Raw genomic sequence first — 20,501 nt, forward strand, 5'->3', positions numbered from 1 at the left:
GGAAGAGAAAAGCACATTTCCATCTATAAATCACATTTAATTGAGGAGCATGGATTAGGGTACAACAAGGCAAATATCAATCCAATAGATATTAAGTAGTAATAGCACATAAATAAGGAAGAATAGAGATTATGTAGAGACTAATAAGGGAGAACAAATCACATAGCTATCCATTTGGATTTCAGTGTGAGCTGAGACTAATAAGTTAGAACAAAGCATGTATAAGCTATCAATTTCCATTTCACTCATAAACATAAGAAAAAAGTACATAGGTAGAATTTTCCATTTTATGTCACAAATGAGGAGAGACTAAGGAAGAAGAAAGCAGTAACTCTCCATTAATTCCACATTAAAGAAGACAAAAGCACATAGCTATCCATTTCCATTTCACTAATAAGCAAATACTAAGGAAGAGAAAAGTTCATTGCCATTTACAAATCGCATTTAATTGAGGAACATGGATTAGGGTAAAGAAAAGAACATATATATCCAATAGAGAATAAGTAATATTAAGAGAACAAATAAGGAAGAACAAAGATTAAGTTGAGACTAATGAGGAAGAACAAATCACATACTTATCCATTTTTATTTTAATTTGAGTTGAGACTAATAAGTTAGAAAAAAGTAGGTAGTTATCAATTTCCCTTTCACTCATAAGCATAAGAGAAAGGAAGAACAAAACACATAGGTAGAATGTTCCATTTCATGTCACAAATGAGGAGAGACTAAGGATGAAGAATGCAATAACTATCCATTAATTTCACACTAAATAAGTAAAAAACACATATCTATCCATTTCCATTTCACCAATGAACAAAGATTAAGAAATAATGAAGCACATATATATATCCATTTCATTAATAAGTAAGGATTAAGAAAGAGGAAAGCACATTCCCATCTATAAATCACATTTAATTGAGGAGCATGGATTAGGTTAATGAAAATAACATAGCTATCCAACGAAGATTAAGTAATAATAAGAGAAAATAACTAGAGCTAAAGCCATATCTAGGATGAGAGCCAATAACCAAAGCCACAGGTGAGAGCTAGAGCCAAAACTAGAACTATAGCCAAGAGCTAGAATCAAAGCCATGAGTTGGAGCCAAAGTTGAAGTTAGAGATGTAGAAAAGAACTAGATTTAGAGCCACCTTTACTAGGTTTCAATATCTTTTCATAATATTTTTCTCAAAGGAAAGTAAATTTAGCTTACATGTATAAAAGGGAAACCAAGTAAAGTGATAAGCTATAATAGAATTACAAAATTTCTATAAAAGTGACACCAAGGTGTAATTGTGCAATTATGTTCACTATGTTTTCAAACATCTATATCCTCTATTCCAATGGATGTCTAAAAATATATCAACAATCATTCTAACGTATTTGGAGAGATGCCTAATTGTCTTCCACCTACACGAGATCGTGACCATGTTATTCATTTGAAACTTGGAAGTGTACAACCTAACATTAGGCCTTGTAGGTATCCACATGCACATAAGGGTGAGATTAAGTGTATGGTTTGAGAAATGTTAGATACGAGCATTATTCAACCTAGCAAGAGTGCTTTCTCTTCACTAGTGGTGATGGTTATCAAAAATTATGGTTCATGGCATATGTTTTCAGATTACAAATAGCTCAAAAAAATGACAATCAAGGATAAGTTTTCTATTCTTGTCATTAATGAATAATTAGAGAATTGGATGGAGAAATTTTCTTTACTAAGTTTTATCTTCATTCTAGATATCGTCAAATCATAATGAGGGAAGACAACATTCCCAAAACAACCTTTAGAATACATGAAGGTCATTATGGGTTTTTGGTTGTGTAAATTAGACTTTAAAAATCACCTTCAACATTTCAAAGATTAATGAATTATTTTTTCAAGCCCTTCCTTGGAAAACCTATGCTATTATTTTTTTTATCACATACTAATCTACAACAAATCTTGGGAAGTGAATGTACAACATGTTGATAGGATCTTAACACTACTGGAAGAGGCAAAAACTATATGCAAATCCTTCCAAGTATGCCTTTGGCATGTGTCTAGATTACAAATAACTCAACAAAAGGATGGTTCATGGAATATGTGTCTAGATTACAAACAACTCAACAAAATGACAACCAAATATAGTTCATATTACTATCATTGATGAATTATTAGATGAATTGCATGGAAATTTTTTCTTTGCTAAGTCGAATCTTCATTCTAGATATCATCAAATCGTCATTATGAAAGAACACATTACCAAAACAATTGCTAGAAAACATGGAAGTCATTATGGGTTTTTGGTTATGCCATTTAGACTTGCAAATGCATCTACAAAATTTCAAAGCTTAATGGATTATATTTCCAAATCCTTCCTTAGAAATCCTATGTTAGTATCTTTTGATGGCATATTGATCGACAACAAATCTTGGGAAGTGCATGTACAACATGTTGATAATATATTAACGCTACTAGAAGAGAAAAAATAGTATGCAAATCCTTCCATTTGTGTCTTTAGGGTTTCAAGAAGTGGAATATTTGGGTCATATTATATCACATGAGGGTGTCAAGATGGATCCTAACAAAATCAAAGTTGTGAGGGAATGACCAATTTCCAATACCCTAAAGAAACTCAAAGTATTATTAGGATTGATAGGATATTATTGCAAGTGTTTTAAGAATCATGGTCAAATGGCATCAACTCTAACAAATTTCTCGAAGAAGGAAGAATTTTCTTGGACTAAATAAGTAACCAAATCTTTTGTAGAACTTAAAGATACTTCATGTACAACTCCCATCTTGGTGACACACCTAACTTAACAAAAATCTTCATTGCAGAGTGTGGTGCCTCATGCCATGGCATTAGTGCAGTTTTGATGCAAGAAGTAAGGGCCCTTACCTTTGAAAGAAGTAAAATTAAAGGGAAGAACTTACTTAGACCCTATATTAAAAGGAAATGCCAGCCATAATGCATGAGTTAATAAATGGTGTCCATAGGCTAATATAAAGGTACATCAAAGTAAAAATAAATAAAGATAGTCTTAAGTACTTATTGGAGGAAAGGCTATCTTCATAAGAGCAATAAAAATGGGTCAAAAAAATGTTTGGTTATGACTTTAAAATTATCTAATAAATGGAAAACAAAATATTATGGTGGACACACTCTCAATGAAAGAGGAAGACACAAATGGTTTACTATGCATTATATCAATTCCACAGTCTGTCTGGGTGGAACAAGCAATGATAGAATAGGATAAATATGAGAAGATATGCAATATAATTGAATAACTACAGGAGGACAACAATGTATTATAAAAAAATTATGTGAAAATTTGATTTATTGTGGTATTAAGATTGCATACACTTATGTAAGAATTATCAACTCAAATAGAAGGTATTTTTTCAATTACACACTTCTTATGTAGGAGGACATTCACTATTCTTGAAGAAATACTATAGGATCAAGAAAGAAAAAATTGGGAAGGTCTTAAATTAGATTTGCGAGATTTTGTGGTGGAATCTGTGGTATGCCAACAAAATAAGGAAGAGATATATGAATAGAGGATTTTATGAGTACATTTATTCAGAGATATGTCTTCTGAATTCCTCACATAAAAAAGTTAAATTATTTACGTGCTTTGAACTAGCTAATGTGGTTCATCCTCAGGAAGATTAAATAATCAAGACCTTAGAACTCCTTCAACCATCACCCATACCAAGCAAGTGTTGGGAATAAGTTTCAATAGATTTTATCATAAATTCACCCAAATCTTAAGGAAAGAGTGTCATTATGGTAGCAGTAGAATGAATAACAATGTATGCCCATTTTCTCTCTCTTTCTCATCCCTTTAAAGCATGTACAGGGACAGTAGCATTTATGGAAATAATATAAATGCTATGGAATACCGAATATTATTGTAAGTGAAAGAGATTCAATTTTCACCAGAAATTTTTGGACATAATTGTTTTCTTTTTTGGATGCTCAATTGAATCACAACTCATCTTACCATCCTCAATATGATGAGAAAAATGAAATTGTGAATAAGTTTTTAGAAGGATATCTATATTTCTTTTCATAAGGTAAAACAAAATGCGTCACCATTTATGGATCTTTATGGATATCATCCTCCATCCATCTCATCAACCTTGAAAGGTAATATAAAGACTCAAAAAGTAGAGAGCCACATACAACACCAAGAATATGTTCTCAAACTACTGAAGGACAACTTTATCGCACAAAATAGGATGAAACAACAGGTAGATCAACCTCATAGTGAAAAGGGAATTTGAAGTGGGGGATTGATTATTTGTGAGACTACAACTATATAAACAAATGCCCCTCAAGAAACAAAAGAAGGAAGATAAATTAGTACCAAATTATTATTCTTTAAGGAAATTTATGATAAGATCCTAGTCCAATCTATTCTACCAAAGATTAATGAATAAGGAAAAATAATACTAGAACCATAAACAATCTTGGAAACAAGACTAAGCAGCTAAGGAATCGAGCATTTAATGAGTACCTCATCAAATAGAAAAACCTACCAATGGAAGAAGCTACATCAGAAGGTAAGTTGTTCATGTAAAAACACACATGGATATTCAAGTGTTGAGAAGCAATAAAGCAATAACTATCCATTAATTCCACACTAAAGAAGAGAAAAACACTTAGCTATCCATTCTCATTTAGCGATGAGAAAAGGTTAAGGAAGAACAAAGAACATAGATATCCATTTCCACTTCACTAATAAGCAAAGACTAAGGAAGAGAAAATCACATTTCCATCTATCAATCACATTTAATTGAGGACCATGGATTAGGGTAAAGTAAAGTGCATAACTATCCAACAAAGACTAAGAAATAACATAGCACAAATAAGGAAGAATAGAGATTAAGTAGAGACTAATAAGGAAGAACAAATCATATAGTTATCCATTTCAATTTCAATGTGAGATGAGACTCCTAAGTTAGAACAACGTAGGTAGCTATCAATTTCCATTTCACTCATAAACATAAGAGTAAGAAAGAAGAAATCACATAGGTAGCATTTTCCATTTCATGTCACTAAAGAGGAGAGACTACAGAAGAAGAAAGCAATAACTATCCATTAATTCCATACTAAAGAAGAGAAAATCACATAGCTATCCATTTCCATTTCACTAACAAGGAAAGCCTAAGGAAGAGAAAATCACATTGCCATTTATAAATTACATTGAGGAGCATGGATTAAGGTACAACAAAGAACATAGATATACAATAGAGATTAAGTAATAATAAGAGAACAACTAAGGAATAACATAAATTAAGTAGAGACAAATAAGGAAGAACAAATCACATAGCTATCCATTTCCATTTCAGTGTGAGTTGAGACTAATAAGTTATAAAAAAATCTAGTATCTATCAATTTCCATTTCACCCATAAGCATAAGAGTAAGGATAAACAAAGCACATAGGTAGTATTTTCCATTTCATGTCACAAATGAGGAGAGACTAAGGAAGAAGAATGCAATAACTATCCATTAATTCCATACTAAATAAGAGAGAAACACATAGCTATCCATTTCCATTTCACCAATGAACAAAGATTAAGAAACAACAAATCAGATAGATATCCATTTCCATTTCACTAATAAGAAAAGACTAAGGAAGAGAAAAGAGCATTGACATCTATAAATCACATTTAATTGATGAGCATGGACTAGGGTAAAGAAAAGAACATATATATCCAACAGAGATTAAGTAATAATAAGATAACAAATAAGGAATAACAGATATTAAGTAGAGACTAGTAAGGAAGAACAAATAACATAGTTTTCCATTTCGATTTCAGTGTGAGTTGAGTCTAATAAGTTAGAACAAAGCAGGTAGCTATCAATTTCCATTTCTCTCATAAACATAAGAGTAAGGAAGAACATAACAAATAGGTAGCATTTTCCATTTCATGTCAACAATGAGGAGAGACTAAGGAAGAAGAATGCAATAACTATCCATTAATTCAACACTAAAGAAGAACAAAGAACATAGCTATCCATTTCTATTTCAACAATGAGAAAAGATTAAAAAAGAACAAAGCACATAGATATCCATTTCCATTTCACAAATAAGCAAAGACTAAGGAAGAGAAAATCACATTTCCATCTATCAATCACATTTAATTGAGGAGCATGGATTAGGGTATATCAAAGCAAATATGTATCCAACAGAGATTAAGTAATAACATAGCAAAAATAAGGAAGAACAGAGATGAGACTAATGAGTTAGAACAAAACATATTGCTATCAATTTCCATTTCACTCATAAACATAAGACTAAGGAAGAGAAAAGTAGATATGTAGCATTTTCCATTTCATGTCACAAATGAGGAGAGACTAAGGAAGAAGAACGCAATAAATATCCATTAATTCCACAATAAAAAAGAGCAAAGCACATAGCTATCCATTTCCATTTCAACAATGAGAAAAGATTAAGGAAGAACAAAGCACATAGATATCCATTTCCATTTCACTAATAAGAAAATATTAAGAAAGAGAAGCGCATTTCCATCTATAAGTCACATTTAATTGACAAACATGGATTAGGGTAAAGCAAATCACATAGCTATCCAATAGAGATTAAGTAATAACAAAGCAAAAATAAGGAAGACAAGAGATTCTGTAGAGCCTAATAAGGAAGAACAAGTCATATAGCTATCCATTTCCACTTCAATGTGATATGAGACTAATAAGTTAGAACAAAATAGGTAGCTATCCATTTCCACTTCAATGTGAGATGAGACAAATAAGTTAGAACAAAGTAGATAGTTATTAATTTCCATTTCACTGGTAAACATAGATAGCATTTTCCATTTCATGTCACAAATGAGAAGAGACTAAGAAAGAAGAAAGCAATAACTATTAATTAACTTCACACTAAAGAAAATCAAAGAACATAGCTATCCATTTTCATTTCACCAATGAGCAAAGAATAAGGAAGAAAAAAATGCATATATATCCATTTCCATTTCACTCATAAACAAAGGCTAACGAAGAAACAAACACATTGGCATTTATAAATCACATTCAATTTAAGAACATCAATAGATTAGGTAAAGCAAAGCACATAACTATCCAATAGAAATTGAAATTAAAGAACATAGATTAAATAGAAACTAATAAGGAAGAACAAATCACATAGCTATTCATTTACACTTCAGATAAAATTGATAAACTAGAACAAAGTAGGTAACTATCAATTTCCATAAGAGTAAAGTAACAGTAAAGGAATAACATAGCTAGCATATTCCATTGCATTCCTCCCAGCTGCAAGTAGCCTCACAGATAGATCGTGAGCATCTTGACTGCCTTCGTCTTTTAACTCTAGCGATTCTCCCTCTTCCTCGTATTTTACATAGTGTTTATCTTTATTGTAATTGAATTTTATCTGGGATTGTCTTTTATCATCATAAACTTTATCAATATCATCTATATTGTCATTGGAAAATTCTCACTCCAAAGTTTTAATGTTCTAAAATTTCCAACATTATTTTAAGGAGATTTTTCAGATTTGTTCAATATTTTAAAAAATAACTCTAATTCATATATATATAATTTAATTTAATTTATAATACTAATACTAATACACTGATTACAAGATATGAGTTTCGTAACTCTTCATATGATAATGTATTGACAAAACAAAAGCAAATCACAGAATTATCCAATTCCAGTTCACAAATCGTGAAATTATACTTGTTCAGAGTAAAATCTCAACCTATACGAATTAAAAATAGTTTAGTTTGAAAAGCCTATCCTCATTTATGCTCCACTGAACACAACAGTAAATGCTAAACATAAAACATGTTGAAAATAGTTTAGTTTCAAAAAATTAGTATCTACGAACAACGAAGTAAATGCTAAAAATATAAAAGGTTTAAAATAGTTTAGTAGTAAATGCTAAAATTAAAAAGTTTAGTAGTAAATGCTAAAATTAAAAATTTTCAAAATAGTTTAGTAATAATTTATAAATGTTAAAAATAAAAAATGTTCAAAATAGTTTAGCAATAGCTGTTAAAAATAATGGGCATGGAGTATGCCTTAAGATTGGATCTTCCTTAAGACTACATATGCTTGGCTAAGAGTTTGTCTTCCTCCGAAGTAAAGGAACAAGTTAAGGGCCTAAAATACAGAGGCATTGGCTGGAGTGAAATCCTATCCCCTTACGGACCACCAGCGGGTTATTCCACACCAGAGGCACTGGCCAGAGTGAAAGCCTATCCCCTTACAGACCACCAGCTGGTTATTCGAGGTGGCATGGATTTCCTTGAATAACCGAGATGAGTCATCCTTCATTCCCCGATAACAGCCAGAGATGGTTGTCCTCACTACTAGTTTGAAAACTAAGTTGTGATAGATTTTCCCGCCCTTAAAAAAAAACTACTAAAAATAAAAAGTGTTTAAAAAAGTTTAGTAGTAAATGCTAAAAACAAATTTCCAATTTCCTGCATCTTATTCAGGATTTCTGCCATTGAGGGTCTGTTATCCTTGTTGCTTTGTAAGCAGCGATTACCAATTTTGATCATTTGCAGCAGTTTGTTCTTGTTATCACAATCGAGCAAACTTCAATCAACAATTTTCATGATGTTGTTCGTTTGTCTAATCCGACGATCACTGTAAGTGCAAACTACCAAAGCCTCTATTCTAATTAGTTCTTTTGTAATTTATTGTAATTTAATTATGGCATCTTTTTCATTCATTATAATACCTCCCGCCAACTAAGGGATGACCGTCCTCAGTCATATTGGGTCATGTCAAATGAATTATCAATCAAATCCATAAAGTTGATTGGGGACATACCTGGCGACTTACCTTGGTGGAGTAACGATAGTAGAGGAGTAACAACATCAAGGGAGTAAAAGCACCTGAAGAGTAACAACACCAATTGAACACTTAGCCAAAATCACCACAGAGTAACAGCACTAGAGGAGCAACAACACCAAGGTACTTAGACAGAATCACCATGGAGTAACAACACCGAAGGAGTAACAGCATCGAGATACTTAGAAGAAATCGCCATGGAGTAACAACACCAGAGGAGTAACAACATCGGGGTACTTAGACGAAATCACCATGGAGTAACAACACCAGAGGAGTAATAACACCAGGGTACTTAGACGGAATCGCCATGGAACAACAACACCGATAGAGTAGTAGCACCATTGAAGTACTTAGAGTCGCCACGAACAGAGTAACAACACCAGAGGAGTAACAGCGCCAGTGAGGTACTTGCAAGAAAAATATTGATAATGTAGTGACAACATTTTATTATATATATATTATTGCTTCTTTTTTTCTTTTTTTAGATCAGGGGTGCAAAGGAAGAATTCCTTGCACTAATAACTTCAAAACTAGAGTTATCAGAGAGATATTTAATAAAGGAGTCTCTTGAAGCTGGATGGTGATATAATCTGAGGCGATGTCCATTCATGATCAAAGGAGTATGTGCCTCATCAATTGTTATAAGTCTAACAGTCCCATTATCAAACATCGTGTCAACTTCATATGGTCCCATCCACTTGGAGCAGAGTTTTCCCTTAAAATTCTTGAACCGAGAATCATAGAGAAATGGACAATCTCCTCTTTGAAACACCTTTTTCTTAATGAATTTATCGTGCCATTTAGTTCATTACTACTGGATTGCAGCAGTATTTTGGAAAGCTACCAAACGAATTTCATCCAACTCATTCCACTGTTCCAATCGGTGTTTCTGGGCTTCTGAAATATCTAGACCTACTTCAAGGGTTTTTCTCAGTGTCTTAATTTCAAATTCCACTGGAAATAAAGGGGATTTCCCATAGACAAGCTCGTATAGTGAAAACCCTATTGTGTTCCACCATGTTGTTCTATATGCCCACAATGCCTCAGGAAGATTTTTAGCCCAATTTCAGTGATGGTTTGCTACAGTCTTTGTAAGAATGTTCTCTAGTACCTTGTTTGTGCTTTCAACTTGACCATTCACCTAAGGGTGATATGGAGATGTTACCCTATGCTTGATTCCATACATTTTCATAAGTCCTGCTATCAGATGTGATGTAAACTGTACCCATCCATCTGAAACTATCTCTCTAGGAGCTCCGTACCATGCAAGAATTTCTTCAAATAAAAAGTCTGAGACAACCTATTCTGTTGCTTTCACAACAGCCTTGGCCTATACCCACTTTGTCACGTAATCTGTGCAAACCATAATGTGAAATTTCTACTGTGAAGGCGGATTAAATGGCCCAACGAAATCGATTGCCCATTTTTCAAAGGGCTCAAGAGCTTGTTGGGGTTGTTACGACATTTCATCTGCCCAACCAGGCTGACCCATCCATGGGAAACTATCGCACCCTCTAACATATTTCCTTACATCACGAAAAATAGAAGGCCAATAGTATCCCATTTGTAACACCTTATGACCTGTCCATTTATCTGCAAAATGTCCCCCACAGGAGCCATCATGAGCAACTTTCAGGACATCATAGATTTCATCACCACTTATGCAATGCCAGATTTGTTGGTCAGATCCTGTGTAAAAGAGATATCCCTCTATCCATGAATAACGAGCACTATGATGGATAATCCTTCGCTGTTCTCTGTAAGGCAAGTGTTGAGGCACCTTTCCTGTAGCAAGATAGTTAGCAATATCTGCATACCACAGAGTGTGAGTAGAAATTGCAAAAAGATGTTCATTTAGAAAAATATCCTCTACAAGTGTACCTTCATCACTAGTATCCATCCTAGATAGGAAATCTGCAACTACATTATCTTTCCCTGGTTTATCTACAATGGTAATATCAAATTCTTGAATTAACAGTAACCATCTTGTAACGCGACCAGGGGTTATCATTTTGTTCATCAGATACCTGATAGTTGTATGATCAGTGTGCACAAAAGTAGGATACCCTGTGATATAATGCTGAAATTTATTAATAGCATAAATGACATCCAAGAACTCATTTTCTGTTATCGTATAGTTTAGTTCAGCAGGGGTCAAATTCTTCCTGACATAGTAAATTGCGTACGGTTTCTTGTCCTCCTCTTGCCCCAAAACCGCCCCTACTATTGTTTGAAAAGCCTCAATAGAGATGTGAAATGGGATCTTCCAGTCAGGACCGCGTAATATCAGAGCCTTGCAGACTAGTTCTTTGATTTCTACAAACGTTGCTTCACATTCACCTGTCCACACAATTTCTGCATCCTTAGGTAATAATTGAAAAAGTAGGAATGTTATTTTAGAAAACAATTCTCTGAAATTCCTGTAATATCCAGCATAACCAATAAAGTTGCGTACCTATGTCGGTTTCTTAGGCTTAGGAAATTTTAATATTACCTCTACCTTCATAGGATCAACCTGAATTCCTGCAGCTGAAAGCAAGTGTCCCGAAATTATTCCTTCTTTCATCATTATATGGCATTTGACTGTACTAAGAGAAACATGTGTTTTCTTGCGTCTTTCAAGTACTTTCTCTAATTTTTTCAAAGCCTCTGTAAAGGAATCCCCATATGGGGTGAAGTCTTCCATGTAAATCTCAACACTATCATTAACTAGATTAGAGAAAATTCCTAATATTTCCCTTTGAAAGGTAGTAGGTGCGTTACAAAGGCCAATGGAAGGACAAGGTAGGAAAAGGTTCCCCAAGGGCATGTGAAGGTAGTTTTTTCCTGATCCTCTGGAGATATTTGTATCTAATTGTATATGCTAAACTCGTCCAGAAAGGAGAAAAATTCCTTCCCGACTAATGTATCAAGGACTTGAACAATAAAGGGTAAGGGAAAATGGCCCTTTTCAGTTGATTTTTTTAGTTCCCTGTAATCAACGCAAATCCGCCACTTGAAATTCTTCTTAGGAACAATGACTAGCGGGGAAACCCATTTACTGTCTGATATCATATAAATAAAAACCACATCTAATAGCTTCTGTAATTCATCTTTGACAATGTTTTTCAAGGAAGGATTCATTCTTGTTTGTGGCTGCCTAATAGGTCAACATTCCTCTTTAATGTATATATGATGAGTACATAAATCAACAGTGATGCCTTTCATGTTTGTGTACTCCCAAGGAAAGGCTTCTTTATGCTCTCGAAGGACTTTCAATAGTTATTCATATTGGGAGTGTGAAAGGTCGGGATTAATGTTCAATGTTTTCCCTGGTTCAATTTCTACAGGAACACTACTATGAGGTACAATTTCATGAATGTTTTCTATTTTCGTTTTTTGTTCAATATCTTCCTGAACATTGCAAATCGTGACAGTTTCTAACAGCTGACGGGTTGAACTAGAAACAGAGTCGAGACTGATGAGAAAGGTGCTAATGGAATCGTCATCCATTTCATCCTTAAAACAGAGAGCCTCGCTGATGGTAAGGATGGGTCTAACTTCTTCATTCTTAGATTCAGGCTCTTTGGTAGGTAGAGAATTTTATATCAAGGTAAATCTGGGTTTATTTGATGAACTTGGTTATGTGGGGTGGTAAAGGATAAGATTCTTTACAACTTCTCCATTGGATATTATGATGTTTCCAGACCAACACCCAATGTAAGCATCTTCAGTTGCAAGCTAAGGTCTTCTTAAAATCAAAGGATGCCCACCGGCTGGGGATTGGGCATGTAAAACCAAAAGGTCAATGAGGTATTTCCATGAGTCTACCGAAATAGTGATATCTTCTAGCTTCCCTACCAGTCTTATAGTAGACTGATTTGCCAATTCTAGGATGGTGGGAGTTGGTTTAAGGTTCCGCAAACCCAAGGTAATCATGGTTGCAGAGGTTATAACATTAATCGTTGCCCCCAAATCTACCAGTACATTTGGGATATCCACCCCATTAATCTGTACTGTCATAATCGGGTTCCCAGGATCCCCGTATTTGATAGGTATATATTTCCCCAGCATTATATTTAATAATTTACCCATGACATGAATAGTAAGTGGGTCCTTTGGTTTTCTTCCAGGTTTCTTAGAACAATATTCTTTAATTGTCTTAGCATAAATCAATACGTCCTTCATAGCCTGAAGTAACAAAATTTTAACGAATAAATTCTGCAATTCCCCTAAAAATTCAAATTCAAGACGAGGACTTTGTTTTCTCAAAGATAATCTCTCAGGATAAGGTGGACCAGTATGACATCCTACAGTAACAATAGTTTGTGAAGGGGTTTGTTTCTTTATAGGAATTTGTGTTGCCTCATCCCCTATTGTTCTATGTTCTGGTTCTGAGACTTCATCATCGGTATGTTCAACAATTATTGGTGAAGTCTGAGTATTCACCACCCGACTAGATTGAAGATTTAATTCGTTGCATTCTGTGGTGGCAATAATATATGCAGGGAGGTTGAGTGTCTCAACCTATTGAGCCCCTCTATTATTTAGATTTGGATTGGATTGGACAAGCAGTTGAGGATGATGAGGAGGATTACTATTGGGTGTATTAGAAGGAATTTGTAGTTGTTGTTGTGGCATAGGTTGGGAGAATTGACTTGAAGGAGGAGGAGGTCCACGCCAATTCTGGGACCATGAATAATTTGGACCAGATTGAGGGTACCATGGTTGCCAAGGCATTGGATATTGGTAAGGCTACGGAAAAGAAGGTGAAAAACATACAGACGGCTGACCAAAATTCATATTATTAAAACACTGAGACGAGTCTTGAGGCATACCTTGATTCATGTTTGGTGACTATGGTTGCCATGGCTTCCTTGATCCCATAAAATAAAGTTGATATGCTTCTTCATTTGTTCCAGGAAGAGATAGACAAGTGCTAATGGAATGACTATGTTTACATATCACACAAGTCTCCACGGAATTTAATGAACATTCCTTCTACAGATGCTTATTCCTGCATTGAGGGAAGAAAATAGACATAGCCTTCTCTAATTCCTTCTGCTTCTGTTTCGCCTGCAATACGTCTAGCTGTGATGATAATGTGCTTAGGATATCGGTTCTTAGGTTGTCCAGCAGATTCCAAATTTCATCCTTTGTAACTCCACTGCTAGATGTTTTTAGAGTTCGAATTCCTTGCCTCTGTCTTGCTGTCCCTCCCAAACACTTGATTCATAATTAGCAGATGGCATCAAATTCTTCCTTTCATATATCTCCTTTCTCTACTACATTCAATAGCTCCAAAGATTCCTCCCTCATTGCTTTGAGAAAGATGATCTTCAATATATTCTTATCCAGGTCACTATGGCCTGATCTCTGCAAACTATATTAAAAACGTTCCACAAAATCTTCCATATTCTCATCCTCTTTCTACATAATCGTAAAAAAAAAAATTCCTTTACATCTCGGAATTTCAAAGTAGCAGGAATATCTTCAATTTCTGAGCATTAGAAATATAATCATACCCCCGACAAAAAGTGTCGAATTCAAAAATGAAAGTGTCTGGATCCTCAAAAGAAATACTATGTAAATTAGATAGTGTTTTCAAAGGAATAGGCTTCATAGGCGCATCACCTATGATATCTCTAATTGGAAATTCGATCGAGGAAGTTGCAGGAGCCATGAACATTTACCAATGCCCACTAGGAATCTCAATAGGTTCTAGCTCTGGTTGTTTTATAACAGGTGATTGAAGTTGTTTAACAACACTCCCTTGATCAAATGGTGCAAATAATTCCCTCAATTCTTCTTCCTCTAAACTTTCAATATGCAGTTCCTCAGATCCTCTACTTGCAACTTCTTCTTCCTCGAATTTCACTTTTGCTATTGGGGGAGGTTCTAGTTGTGAAAATGATTGTCCTCCAGATCTCATATGAGATCTTACCCTAACAGCGGCTTGTGATGATGCTCTAGACTCATCCCTTGAGATGATCTCTTGGATGTAAGTTTCATGCCTAAATCAACCCCTTTTCTTTTAGGGGGTCTCCCTCTACCCCTTTTATTGGTGTCTCTGTTCATACAATCAGGAAATAAAAGGGAAACATTCAAGAAAATTAAAATCTCAAGACCTGGAGCAGGATAAGAACTTCCCTCCCCAGGACGAGAGAGTGGCCCCTAAAGAAAACAAAAGAAATAAAATAAACAAATCACAAAAATCAAGCACAGGCCTTGAAACAGGGCGAAAAATAAAACTTCCCTTCCCAAGACAAGAGAGCATTACTTATGAAAGCAAAACAAAGTAATATAAAGCTCCAGACCTGGAGCAAGGTGATAAAAACTTCCTTCCCTAGGACGAGAGAATAATCCTAAAAAAACAATAAAAAGAGGAAACCAAACAACCAAACGATCTAATACTTAGGACCTGGAGCAAGGTGTAAACTTCCTTCTCGGGGATGAGAGATCAGTCCTATGGTCAATATGGTCATACTTTCATGCCTTTGATAGCCTTCCCAGAAACAATGCCAAAATGTTGGCATTCAAGTATGAATCATGCAATTCACCCAATCCACATTTAATTGTCAACCTGGGGTTCTACCAGCTATTTCAAGGATATCATGCATTATATGCGTAGGCCACAACTTCCCTACCTAGCATTGAACATTAATTATAAATTCATCAATGTGTAACAGTAAGCAATAACTGTAACAACAAATAAGAGTAAAAACAAGTAATAATTGTAATGACAATAAGAGTAACAGCAATTAGAACTCACAACACGCACTGATAAAAACTCGCAGTAACAATAAACTCATGGAAATAAACCTAAACACACATCTAATCTAGCAATACCTGGTCAAAAGAGGGGGCCCAACTCCCTGATCAGGGTTGTGGCGAGATCAACAAATCACAATATGCTCATAAGATCAAACTATCATTAATTAAAGAAATATTACAAGTATGTTGTTACAAAATCAGAGTTAGAGTATTTCTCCTGTAACCTTAATGATTCTTAACACTGATCAATTTCACAGTCCACAACTCTAATTTATACATTTTTTTAATAATACAGTTCCTATAATTACAGTGTTGTCTGCCTTTAATTACATGGTGGTTTTCAGAACGAAACAGAATGTAAAATATACTAGCGTGTCAATCGAGATATTGATTCACCGTTGCAGCCAATAAAGGATAGCACTGCTAGCTTTGACAGTATCATTCAGTGAATCACGGTCCTGGTTATTCTTCCTTCAAATCTGTAGAAATAACTGAATTATCAAGCTGCTTAGGTAATAATCCCCTAGGACTATGCTTCATTGAAAAATAATCCATAAAGACATGAAAAGAGGTATACCTGTGTGTTTTAGGATATCGATTAACCATTATTAGCGTGAAATGGGTAAAATGAATAGGGTAAAAGGGTGAGTAAAAGTATGCAAACCTAGCTACCAACAAGTAGCATCTGGCTACATAGGACTCTTGTAATTTCTCCTTGTCCTTGAACCCTTTGGTAACATGATATTTAGGGTAATGTTCGACTACATAGGAACCTTGTTTTGTCACCTTGTAGTAATAATATATTTAGAGTAGCATCTGACAACATAAGAATATTGTCCTGTCACATTGTCCTTGAACCTTGTGGTAACAGGATATTTAGTTTGACTTGCATACAAACATGTCATTTGGGACTATTTTGAATGGAAGTCTTGAAAATTTTAGGTCTTTACAAATAGATAGAAGAGATTGAAATCTCTTAAGTATGGCCTTTAGCTTGTATTATAACTCTATATTCATCAATTATGTGGTTATGGAACTAGGGTCCCTTTTAGCCTATTGATTCTTTAAGATATAGGTTTGATATCCAAAGCTTTTGTTGTCTCTTAAGGAAAGACGTATGCCTATTTATTGAACCATATTGAATTGCATTTGAATAGAACGCAACCTATTCTCTCTCTTGTTTCATGTGTAGTTATTGATTTTGATTATAAAGTTGCTTATTGGAGGATTTATTTTTGCTGTGAGTTCTATCCATTATTACTTGTCTTCTTACTCTTTTAACAGGTTTCTAGAAAAATGTTGAATCTTGTATGTGTAGATGGAGTCCAACTTGAGACATTCATATGTGAAGGGTCCCAAAGAATTTGAGAAAGCTACTAAGGGAGATGATGTATTATTTTCTGAGTATGATATTCATTGGCACACTTTCAAGTATCTAGTAGATGAAAATGATGAAAAAGAGGTTAACTTCACTAAACTATATAGAATGGTCAATTTTGTTTTATTGTTGCATTGATGAACTGATAACATAGCTATGTTGATTTTCTATAATTAAGTAAAAGTTTGGTGATCTGAATTTAACTCTTGTTGTAAAGAAATAGTATGTATAAGTTAGTGAGAATGATTGGGATTCTAGTGAGCATTCTGAGGATGATGAGGATGAAGTGCATGAATAGAAGCATGTCAAAAGAAGATCCACAACCAATACTCCATGTAGCTAGAAAGTTCTTGTTTTTGCAAAGGTTGTGGTACAACCTATCCTCTTTCATTTTATTATAGAGGTATTATTTTCATTTTATATATACCCTTGAGGTTCCGTAAACACAGAATGTATACAAGGGGCATATTATTGGACTAGAAAAAGTGAGCGCAAAAAATATTCCAAATGTAAGACATCATAGGAAGACTGGTCTTGACAAAGAAAAGGAAACTCTTATGTTATCTTCCTATCCTGGATCATTGTCTTCCATAAACAAGTTTTATGCTTGTTGGAAGAATCAATTTTCACTGCAGCTATGATGAATTGTAATATGAAATGCGTTTCTAGTAGATAATTTGTTTGCTTTATTATTCATTAGTAACTTGTTTCTTTAGTCACAAACAAATAAATAGACGAGATAAATTGATTTGTCACAGGAGCACTAGCTACAGAAAACCAGTGTCTAGATATATGTCTTTATATACATGGAGTGCCAGGCACTGGCAAGGCAAGTTAATCCACTATGAACATATTATAGTTTAATTTATTCAAAAATCTTTGGACTTCAAATATCCACTTCTAAAATATGCTTTCCTTCTTATTTATCTATCCTTTCATATTTTGCTAATTTTATTGCAATAAATCATATCACTAGTCATGCTAATAGATATGGACCATGATGTTCAAACTGCAATTATTCTTATAGTCATGAAGAATCTACAGGCTAAAGTTGATGATGGAATTTTTCATCCCTATCGAATTGTGGAGATCAATGGGTTGAAACTTACCCAACCAGAGAATCTCTACAAGGTAATGTTCTCGTTTCTATATAAATATTTAATACCAAAATAAGGTTATATATATCTACATTGTCTCATTTTCGTAGTGCTCTTCTTTTCTAGGTCCTTTATAAGGCATTGACTAGACGTCGGGTAGGCTAGAAAAAAGCTCTTCATTTTTTGTATTAGTGCTTTTCATAATCAAAACACACAAGAAAAGATAATAATCAATTGCGTGTTCTTCTTGTAAATGAATTTTACCTCCTTGCCACTCGAAATCAATCAGTAATACTTCTATATTTTCCCTTCATATGTTTATGTAGATATAGATGCAAATCAGATTAGGAAATTGAAAAATATGAAGAAACCTTTTGAACATGCAGACCATGGACATTCACATATTCATCTGAAATTATGAACTTCTTGTTATACACTAGAGATGGGGGATAGGACAATGACCTTTTAATGTCTTGTATATTGGCCTTTAGGTTCTATACAACATATTTGATTGACCCACCAGAGTTTGGTCATGGTTGGTAGTTATAGGTAAACAACTATCCATATATGATCTTGATTCCTAAGAGGAAATGAAGCCAACTGATTATTTGATGTTTAGATTTCTCACACATCTTACATTTGGATTTATTAGGTATATCAAATACAATGGATCAACTAGAGAAGTTGCTTCTATGTATAGAAAGTCGCATGGGAATGCAAAGGTTGTGATTTGGCCCGTTTTCTCATTAGCAGCTACAAGAAATAATTTCCAGTCATCTTAATGGAATTGATGCGTTTGAAAAACAAACTATTGAGTTTGCATCATGGAAGATATGTGGACTATGAAAACGTTTCGAGAGCTTTGCCATTTTTTTGCAATGTCACATTCATTTATCTACTATAGAGGCCATAAAGTGAAAAATGCATAGTACTTTATTGCAAAGGTGTCATAATTGTTGTCTTAATAAACCAAAATGAAGGAAATAATGTATTTTAGGTTGTAGTAGTGTCTAGGGATACTGGTCGAGCATTGGAGCAATGTAGACGTGCTACAAAACTTGTAGAGTTTAGACTAAAACAATCCACCTCTCTTGATAATGCCACGAACGAATCTAATGGTAAAATTAGCGGCTAACAATAAATATTAAGACTTTATTTGCTTACATTATTTCATTAACACAACTCACTTTACTTAAGAAACACAATAAAGCGTGTTATGCCTACATCTTATTTTTTTTTTAATGGAAAACAATCTTAGGTTATGATCAACATGGATCATTATAATGCCTTAGGTACAGTTAAAATTTTGGTAGGTATGACAGATGTTGAAGTTGCAATACGAGAAATATTCCAAGCTCCTCATATTCAAGTATATTGGTTAACTTTTGTTAATAAATTTTGTATAATAATAAATTGTGTTGTAAACATGTCAACTTTTCCAAATGCATTTTCTTATTTATATGCATGAAATCAATGTTAATGCTTGGTTGATACTGCTACCCATATGAAGAGGAGATGCTCAAGACTAGCCAAATTTGTTTTGGTAGCAATGGTGTATGAAAAATCTAAAACAAGAATGTCAAAAATGAATTTTGAAAATGTTGCTTTTTTTATCTACCAATGACCATATTATTTTAGCACAATGTTGTTTCCCCTTGTCTAGTTTAGAAACTAAAAACTTAACTACAACATGGATATTTTGTATTTTTTCAACTTGCAATATCCATTTTTTTCCTTTGCAGAAACAATGGAGAGTAGTGCCATGATTGGGACACAATTTTTTCTTTTGGGTTAGTTCATATTGTCATTTTTTTCATATTTTTCAACATCATACTGGCTATATAAATATAACTAAATATCTAGAATGTTGTTAACAAGTAACACTCATTTTGCATGACATTATATGTAATTTGCACATCTTTCCAATATGTTGGACATCACAATTCATATCTAGAATTGACCCAGGTGGATGTTGGTGGCCACCCACTTATCCCACTTGGAACCCACAATTGTCTCTTTCAGTTTTTCAGTTTCCTTAATTGTAGCAAAATTTACTATTTTCGGCAATTTTTCGGGTCCTAAACTTCTGGAGCCGTATTGAGGCCCTAAACGACGTTTTTTGGGGAAAAATGGGAGCGACATGGGTCATATACTAATTTTTCTCATGAAAAAGTTGTAATCCTCGGATAGATCTTTCTAACGATGTATTGTGCATGTCAAACAGAGATCGTATGCCAAAGTTACGACCCTGGGAAGTTGATGTACCAATTTACTCAAACGGGGCCCATAGTTTGGCACTTCATCTCCTAGGGTTAGGTTTTTGGATGTTTAGGGTTTTCCATTATTTCTCAATAATAAATAAGTCTTTGATCCTCATTGTAACATAGTTCAGAGGCATGTAGCCGCCACATCTCTTCTCATAAATAAGCTACCATCG

General features: G+C 34.2%; 2 pseudogenes; both read left to right on the plus strand.

The window, feature by feature from the left end:
* Positions 1-13,509: 13,509 nt before the first annotated feature.
* Positions 13,510-19,199, plus strand: LOC149161096 (origin of replication complex subunit 1-like; annotated as a pseudogene).
* Positions 16,964-17,036, plus strand: LOC149161097 (small nucleolar RNA snoR28; annotated as a pseudogene).
* Positions 19,200-20,501: the final 1,302 nt, after the last annotated feature.

The sequence above is a fragment of the Pinus tabuliformis genome, chromosome 5_2 (assembly GCF_031772625.1).
Source record: "Pinus tabuliformis cultivar Carrire ecotype Pingquan chromosome 5_2, CPIR1, whole genome shotgun sequence".
NCBI lineage: Eukaryota > Viridiplantae > Streptophyta > Pinopsida > Pinales > Pinaceae > Pinus > Pinus tabuliformis.